At 34.3% G+C, this 8,413-nt stretch overlaps 1 long non-coding RNA gene across 1 annotated transcript; it reads right to left on the bottom strand.

Annotated features, from left to right (window-relative positions):
* Positions 1-587: 587 nt before the first annotated feature.
* LOC114063980 lies at positions 588-7,054 on the bottom strand. Its single transcript, XR_003572658.1, has 3 exons — positions 6,551-7,054; positions 5,700-6,124; positions 588-686 (listed from the first exon to the last, which is right to left on the bottom strand). It is a non-coding gene; the product is annotated as an uncharacterized LOC114063980 (long non-coding RNA).
* Between the last annotated feature and the right edge of the window lie 1,359 nt (positions 7,055-8,413).

The following is an 8,413-nucleotide window of genomic DNA, read 5'->3' on the forward strand; positions in this document are numbered from 1 at the left end:
AAAACAGATGTAAAATGCCACTAATTAGAATGGCAGAATTCCTAATTTATTTGATATTGCAGTAAATCCTTCCAAAAGGCATAAAATCAACAAATTTCAGAAAGCCTACTGTCTGTGATATAACCGTAAAAAGAAAGATATAAGTAATATTTTTTATTTTTCTTCACATTTGCTAAGAGAAAGCACTATGATTAAACATTTAATCACAGTTTAAACAATGAGCACCTTGTACCATTTTCAGGCCTTATTTAAAAATAAATCCCTAGTGTTCCATTTATATGAGAATTCTTAAATAATATAAAAAACATCAGTTATTCATATTTAATAAACTCCATATTTCGTATGTCATAGATTAGTTTTTTCAGTAGTTTGCCACTGACTTGCATTTCTGAATCTTTTATATCTTTGTACAAAGCCAAGTTTTCAGTAACTTAATTTAACAGCTTAAATGACAGGAATTTAAAATTTTAAAATATATATACCTACACAGATACAGAATTTTTACCTTCTTTGAATTCAACTAAAATGAGATATTAAATCTTTGCATGAAATATTTATTCATATTAGAAACAGGAAAAAAAAAGAATAGCTCATGCATAAATCAAGACAAAGCAACCATATTATGCAAAGAGAAAGGAGGGTTTGTTAGTTCATTTTTCCTCACATTTTATAGCTGATTATTATTCCTAAAACAAAAAGGACAAACAAAATAAAATAAATATTAAAATCTTTGTCAAGGGGTGTTCTGACTTTTGTTTATACTTCACCGTAGTCTGTTTTTGAATACCTTTTACTCAAGAATAATTGCTCTGCTATTTAGGTCTTAAAGTTAAAATAAATTTTATTTTACAAATTGAGTGGAGAACTTAATGTAGTAGAAAAAATACTGTTTACCCTTTAGATAAATGAAAAATAATTGACAGCATCTTCCGTTATTCTAAACAATTCTTGATGAAACCATTAGCAAGCCCTACTAAGCTTCCAGGTTCTCCCTAAGAGATATTAGTAATTTAAATTTAAAACCATAGAGTTACAATGCAAAATAAAAAGTGTTTTGTTCTTAAAAATATTTTAAGTCCTGAACACAGGAAACAAACTTTACTATGCCGACATGCATCACTCCACACACTAGGTGTGCAGTGATTTGCTGCCCTGCAAGGGTAGAGGACAAATTTCTATGGAAACACTGGTATTCAAGATTATTCAAAGACACAGGTCCCTGCAACAATATGGCAATACTGCTATCAGCACCAAAAATACCCATTTTGAAGCTGCATTAAGCTTGAATATAGGATCCTAAGACACACTTTAAAGTTTCATGTGATTTGATAAATTCCGAACATGTACTCTGAGGTTTTGACTGGTTTCTGCTAATGACTTACACACCACAGCTGTTTTTGCAAAATTCCTCCAGCAGGAGTTCCAGCTGAAACTTTCCTTGCTGAAGCTGTACCCTGCTACCTAGCCCACCCATTCTGCTGCTTCTCCTTCTTGCATGCGTGCTGAAATTTATCTGTGCCTCATTTTTGCCCATCCTGCAAAAATATCCTACCACTAACTAGTTTATTAAACATAAATTTAAAAGAACAGCAAGTTGGTTCACATCACCAAAACAGATAACTTTCACCTTTGGATTGGATGCAATTAACTCATTGGTTTGAGCTACACAACAGTATTCATTTAATGAGAACATTAGTAAGTTTCTGTGACCATTTATGCATTTTGACCAAGTTTGTCCTGATAGTTCTGTCCACTGGGATTTTGAAACATTTTGTTTGAGTCTTAAATAGGACATTGAATTGATTGTAAAGAAGCAATGTTCATTTACTAACAATGACGAAATGTGTTATTACGAGATCCTGGCAATAAAGATACTTTTTCAAATAAAAAATGTGTTGAATCAATCTCTACTCAATTATATTGAAGCTCAAAAAAGAATGTCTTAAGAGATATGGAACTGTTTTATTATAGATTTTTTAATTAAAATAGTTATTTTTCTAGCTAAATAACACCTCCAACACTGCAAAACTATTTTAGATCTTTATGGGTTTCGGTATCTACTTATTCAGCTAACAAAAGAAATTCTACACCATATAAGAGCTAACAGAAATCAAATCCCAAAACTACATTAGTAGATCAGCAAGTAACAGATGTTTTAATATCTGATTTAGTGTGAGAACTCCAAAACAAATTGGGAACATAATGAGACCAGTTAATAATAAATAGTTCAGTTCAAACTCCAGCATCTAGTAGTTGGATACAGTTGGAGCTGTATCAAATGCTAGTTTGTCCCCTTAATACCTTTTTTTTTCTGAAAAAAAAAAAAAAAAAGGAAAAAATAAAGAAAAAAAGAAGAAGAAAAAAATATTTAGCAACCATCTGAATATCACCGTCAGAAACAGATGTTTATGATGCTGACAGTGCAATGTGCAAATTTCTGTTTAAATATATATATACACAGAATTTTTAAATAAAATGTTAGAGAAATGTTGCATCATTAAGCTGTATTCTTGTAAACTCCAGAAATTTATTGCTTTGAAATATGAGGTTACAGAAGTTACAGAATATTCTGATTTGGAAGGGAGCATTGAGCCCAACTTTTAAGTGAATGGCTTATACAAGGATTAAGCCTGCAACCTTGGCATTACGCTCTAACCAGCTGAGCTAAACTTAGCAACAAGATCAACAGAAATTGCTTGTCCTAAGAAAAGGCCGAATTATTGCAGGAGGAATGAGACAGGTCACACTGCCATACTCCGACTTTGCCAAAAAAGCATTGAATGGACTCCTGGGTGTTCCTCCATCCTTCATTCTAAACTTTGCTAAAAACAGATAAACTCAGAGAAAACATGAGGCTTTAATGATTGTCTCATTTGAGGAGTGGTTATACTTATGGAAGCAAACTTTAGTCTGACTGTCATCAAGGAGATGGAAGGTACCAGCAGGAGAGAGAGAGAAAGGAATAAATGGTTGAAGCAACACTCTTCTCCCCTAAGGCATGCTGGAAGCTTTAAGATACAGCACCTTTAGCTATCCAAGGCTGAGCTTCAGCAAAAGCTCCTGTGCATCCAACATAGCTGCAGCAAGATGCTTGACTGGGCAAGGATGAAATAGTCACATGGAAAATAAAGCTCCTAATTCTTAGTCTCCCCAGTTAACACTGCTACACTCCAAGAAATTATGACTGTGCTACAGATAGGGATGTTTTTTCATCTATTCCCATTCTCTCTCAAGGTGTAAAATAAGAGAAATCACAGTAAATGGATGACAGTTTATATACTGAGATTCCACACCACATAATCACAAGTTATAATAATTTTTACCAAAAATATTAAGGACGCAGGGACAAACCATTAGAATTAATCAGTAATGAAAGTATGCATTAGAATGTGGACTTTGCACTGATTATCTTTCCCTTGAGCATGGTTAAGAAGCTATTAAGTAAAATACTTATATTTTAAAAATTAAAAATTAACATAAATACTGTTTGAATGACCTCTGAAAACTCCTGAAGAGCAGGTGAAAGATGCAGAGTTGATGGTGAAGGACTACTAGGATCTGGCAAAACTGAAAGAAGGACAGTAGTTCCTTTCCAGCAATAGGCACATGAGAGATAAAATGATTGAACTGCTAAGGCACTATCTGCCTCTATATCTAGTCCATCAATTTTTTTTGTTTAAAAACTGAGGAGTGCAAGATTTTCCAGTACTCTTCCTTTTCGTGTGTACTTCATTTTGCTCCATTTCTATATTTGGAAATCACTATGATATTTAAAAATAAAAATTGACCTTAAAAATCAAAATTAAAAATCTAAATATAGAACAAGGGTACATTTTTCTTTCTGTACTCCAGCAGTGAAATTTCACTTGGTTCAAGAACAAAGCATAAAAAAAAAAAAAAAAAAAAGGAAATAGAGAGATAAAAATTTGTCTCCCCAAAGAGCTGTCTCCTTTGCAAATCATGATTAAGCCTCCATGCCTTCATATTATTTTGTTCCATCTACATAATAAGTTGCCTAAAATACCACTGGAAAAATATGCATTATGAAACTCTAGAGTAATCAAAATGTCACCTACCTCTTCATGATGAAGAATCAAGTTTCATTAGGAAGCTGTCCCACTGCTGCCACTAAAGTAACCCAAGAAGTTAAAGATGCTCAGACCATGTTAACCAATGGATTTCTGATTAGGCTGCCTTGTTACTGGTATCATCTTAGGCTCATGAAGTGGATCTTTGCTGGAACTCCACACCCATCAGTGTCAACACATCTGTGAAGATCCTGTCTGTAAGGCAAAGATCTTGAAGAAAAAATCTGGTATACTTATAATTTCTGCAATGTTTCTCAGTTTCAGTCCATTCTGTCCTGTCTTTGAAGATGAGTAAAAAGAACAGAAAAAAAATATACAGTAATAAGAAACAGTAAAAGTAACAGACAAAGGGCAAATAGTGAGGAGCCCAGTGGTGTGAAGGGAAGAAAGAGTGCCCAGTGAGAGACAAAAAGACCAACACTGATAATGGAAAGAAAGTGTCAATAAAGTCAGTGAGAGGAGTCTCAAAAGGGGCTGTGGAAGCCTCATTTCTATGTTCAGATGGTTCCTTGGAGCCTTCAGGAGGAAAGTGTCAACAAAATACACAACCAACACTTATTTCTGTCCCTTTCAATATCCAGGCACATATAACCTCTGCCTTCTGGCTTCAAACAATCTTTGGGACTGATTTCAAAGTTGTGTCTAATATTTCCTATTATTTCTCCTTTCAATCAACAGAATTGCACTCTCCTGCTTTGTTGAAAAACCCATGTGATCAAAGACTTAGGTTCCAAATAGTACTGCTGTACTGATGCATTCCAGCTACACTATCACCTACATTACTTTGTCCATGCTGCATTCTTAAATCCTACTAACTGCACAGTCCCTCATGGACTCTATAAGACAAGATAACCCAGTGCCTAGTGACACAAAACCTGATATGCCCAATGCAACAAGAGCAGTCATTCTTAAAGCACAACACTGCTTGCCAGGGATAAGTGCTTAACAGTATGTCATGCACAGCTAGAGAACACACATACAATCATTAGCAATGAAGCTTTAAATCTGGAAATGTTTTAACTTCTTTCAGTTTATAACTAAAAGGATACCATGGACCTTCATGAATCACTGTCACTGTACAGAGCAAGAGTGACATAATGAAAACATTTTCAATATCAGTGTAAATAATTGAAGGTGCTGCACCCTCTTTGCAGAAGTGGCTTGCGTATTGCTGAAAATGTCAGCCAATGTGCATGGGAATTTATTTCATAAATTGAAATGCTATTCTCTAATGTTGTTCCCAGATATTTAGAACAATTAAATATTCCTATTAAAATCCCTTTCCCTGTCTAAAACTTTTTAAACAGCTGTTCTTTGGCCTACTCCCACTAATGTAGCTAAGTGCAGGACCATTATCATAAGATCACTGAGTTAGAACAGATGTCTCAGGCTCCTAAGCATCTTGCCCTGGAACACACTGCGTGATATAAATCCCTTACATAATTTAAGACACCTCCAAATTAAAAAAAAAAAGAAAATTAAAAAAAAATCTCAGCTTTCCTCCTAATAATTTTTTTTTTGGTAGAGAGAAATACCAGAATTTCTTTTTTCAAACAACTCATAATCTTCCAGTTTATGAACTATATTTATTCAGGGTAAATTAATACCCACTTGTTGGGTGTCAGCATGGCCCTTTAGACAGATAGCCCTTTTCTTCCTAGTATTTATGTTTGATATGTTTGCGAATTTCACTAACATCTCTTCTTTAGAAGAGATGTTTGGTTTTGGTTTGCTAAAGTAAACAATTCAAACCTTTTCAGTTAAAGGTCGTTTGCTGGTTCGTCTTTTTCTTGACGGTGTTCTGTACTTGCAGCTATTCAAGTTCTAGTTTATCTTTCCTCTTTTTTCTTGAACATAGTTTTTCAGAATTTCTTTTATCAAGAGCTTAATAACGTTTCTTTCCAATGTAACATAGTTCTAATTGCATTTTGCCCTTTTTGCAATTGCATCACAATGTGAGTTTATAGCTGCACCAGTATACTAAGTCCTTCCCTTAGTCACTCATTTCCAGATTAGGAACTCTCAGTGGAAGAAACCTAAATGACAAAAGGAATAAGAACAATGAAAACAAAGAATTAGTGAGACAGAATCTAATAGCAAAACATTCTCTCTGGAATATATTAGTCTGCTTTTGTTTCCTCCAACTTCAATTTGTCAGCAGATTATACTGAAAATGTTTCCCTACTATTAATGTAAGGGTCATTAATGAAAACATCTAAGAAAATTACTCCCAATGCTAACCTTTGAGAAACACTAATGATTTGCGTTCACTTGATATTTCTTTCAGCGTCAATAGTTGCATTAGTTGATACTTTATCCTCCTTCTTAATAACCTGTATTACTTTCTGTATCTTATAATTTAAAACACAATCATATAAAATTTTCTACTGAGGGCTAAATAAAGGAGGTGTATCTTATTTTCACCTAGAGAAAGCCCCTGCTTTATGTTATATCTCATTTACCTCCAAATCTTTACTTTTTTTCATCTTCTGTTCAAAATCTCATGATTGCAGCAGTGGCACTGAAGCTACACAGACAAAAAACAATTCAACTGAAAGGCAGAAGGGATAAGATTCAAAACAGCAGTGGAAGGGCAGAGCAAAGACTGAGGATAGAAGAAGAATAAATTACAGTGTTAACTCCACTGTTAACATTCCACTGGAACAAGAGGTGCCTTTTCTTCAACCAGCAGGAATGCATGCTTTGCTATCCTTTCTGCTGTGATCAGAAAGGCATCAAGAGAAAATGACTGAGTCTGGTAAACAGTTGGGTCTCACTCCTATCAGGAGAAAAGGGAAAAATCGTGGTGCAATCAGGATATACACTTGGATCTTGGTGCTTTACCACTATGCAGTAAGAGAAGAGTCTGATACACATGGGTTTAGCTTTGGGAAGGAAAGGTAGGAGCACTGAAGTTGTAGGGTGCTCTAATATGTCCTTCAGTCTGGACATTGAGGAGAATCAGCACTGAGATTTACATCATGCAGAATTCATGCCCTGTGACTTGGATTTAACCAGGAAGAGAGTGTATGTACACTGATGTGGACAGCCATCCATTCATCCATCATTTTTACCAGGGAAGCCATAGATATAGAAAAAACAGCTAATCAAGGGGCAAGGAACTATGTTTTAGATTTCTCAGTCCCAAAACTGATTTTACAGGTGTCACTTTTTAAAATTTTTTTTTCAATATATTTATTTAGCCTAGATTTGTAAGAAAATGCTGCAGGTGTGCACACATTGCAGGTGCATGTCTGCCGTGCAAAGAATAATCATCAAATTTAACTTCTGAAACAGATAACCAAATTGTTTAGAATTACTACAGAATTTGACAGGGGCTGCTACACAGTGAAAAGCAGGCCACAGTACAGCTTTAATCTTTAATAAAAGCTGAAATTCCAGGCAGTTATGGGGTAATTCCAGTGGCCTAGTGCAAAAGAAACTTATTCTTGTATAGACTTTATTTCTATCTTTAAGTTATAAGAGGCTAAAGTGTCCTTAGCATAAAGGTATTCATTTTGCTTAGAAAGCTTACATCTTGTAAAGTAGGAATTAAATCCAAGCAACTGTATTAAAGCATTATTATTATTGCAATCTTCCACTCCAGATTCAAGAACACTGAGAAGAGGGACTAGGAGAAGTCTACTGTAACAGAACTGCACATGTGTATATATACATGTATACATATACACATCCATATATATATATTTTTTCTATGCAATTTCTCTCTTGCACATACTCCTAGAATTAAACATATATACATTTTAATATTATGCAAGTATTGTTGCATTGACTTTTTTAGCATATAGGTGTGATTTAGTACCTTATACCTTCTTTAGACATACAAGATATTAATTTATATTCCTTATATAAAAAGACCACAAAATCCTAGTCACCTACCAGAATAAGCAATCAAAATAAATTGTATGCAATTATCAACGCAGTGAACTCTCTAGGTACAGCAGTCATCAAGAAAAATGGCAATAGCTCATTTGCGGTACAACTGGAATGCTTATTTTCCCTGGCATATGTCTTGATACATTGCTATTTCTCACATTTTGTTAAACTCTTAGGTAGTCCAACCTTCTTAAAAAGATATTCTTACTTTAAAAACAGAATTTGTATTTCCTAAATAATATACAGGTTTGCTTTCAAATTTCCATTTCAAAGGTTCAATTAATTCAAGTGTAAGCTACAAAAGCTACTCATCATCCAATCTGACTATCAAAATGTGGAGGAAGAAGTGAGTTAATTTTCTCCTATTCAAGTTTTAACAGAAGAAACAGAAGTTCACATCAGATGAAAGCTTCCATTCTTTACAGGTT

This window comes from Empidonax traillii, unplaced genomic scaffold (assembly GCF_003031625.1).
Source record: "Empidonax traillii isolate 1590-97213 ecotype Southwest subspecies unplaced genomic scaffold, ASM303162v1 scaffold504:size1219251, whole genome shotgun sequence".
NCBI classification, from domain to species: domain Eukaryota; kingdom Metazoa; phylum Chordata; class Aves; order Passeriformes; family Tyrannidae; genus Empidonax; species Empidonax traillii.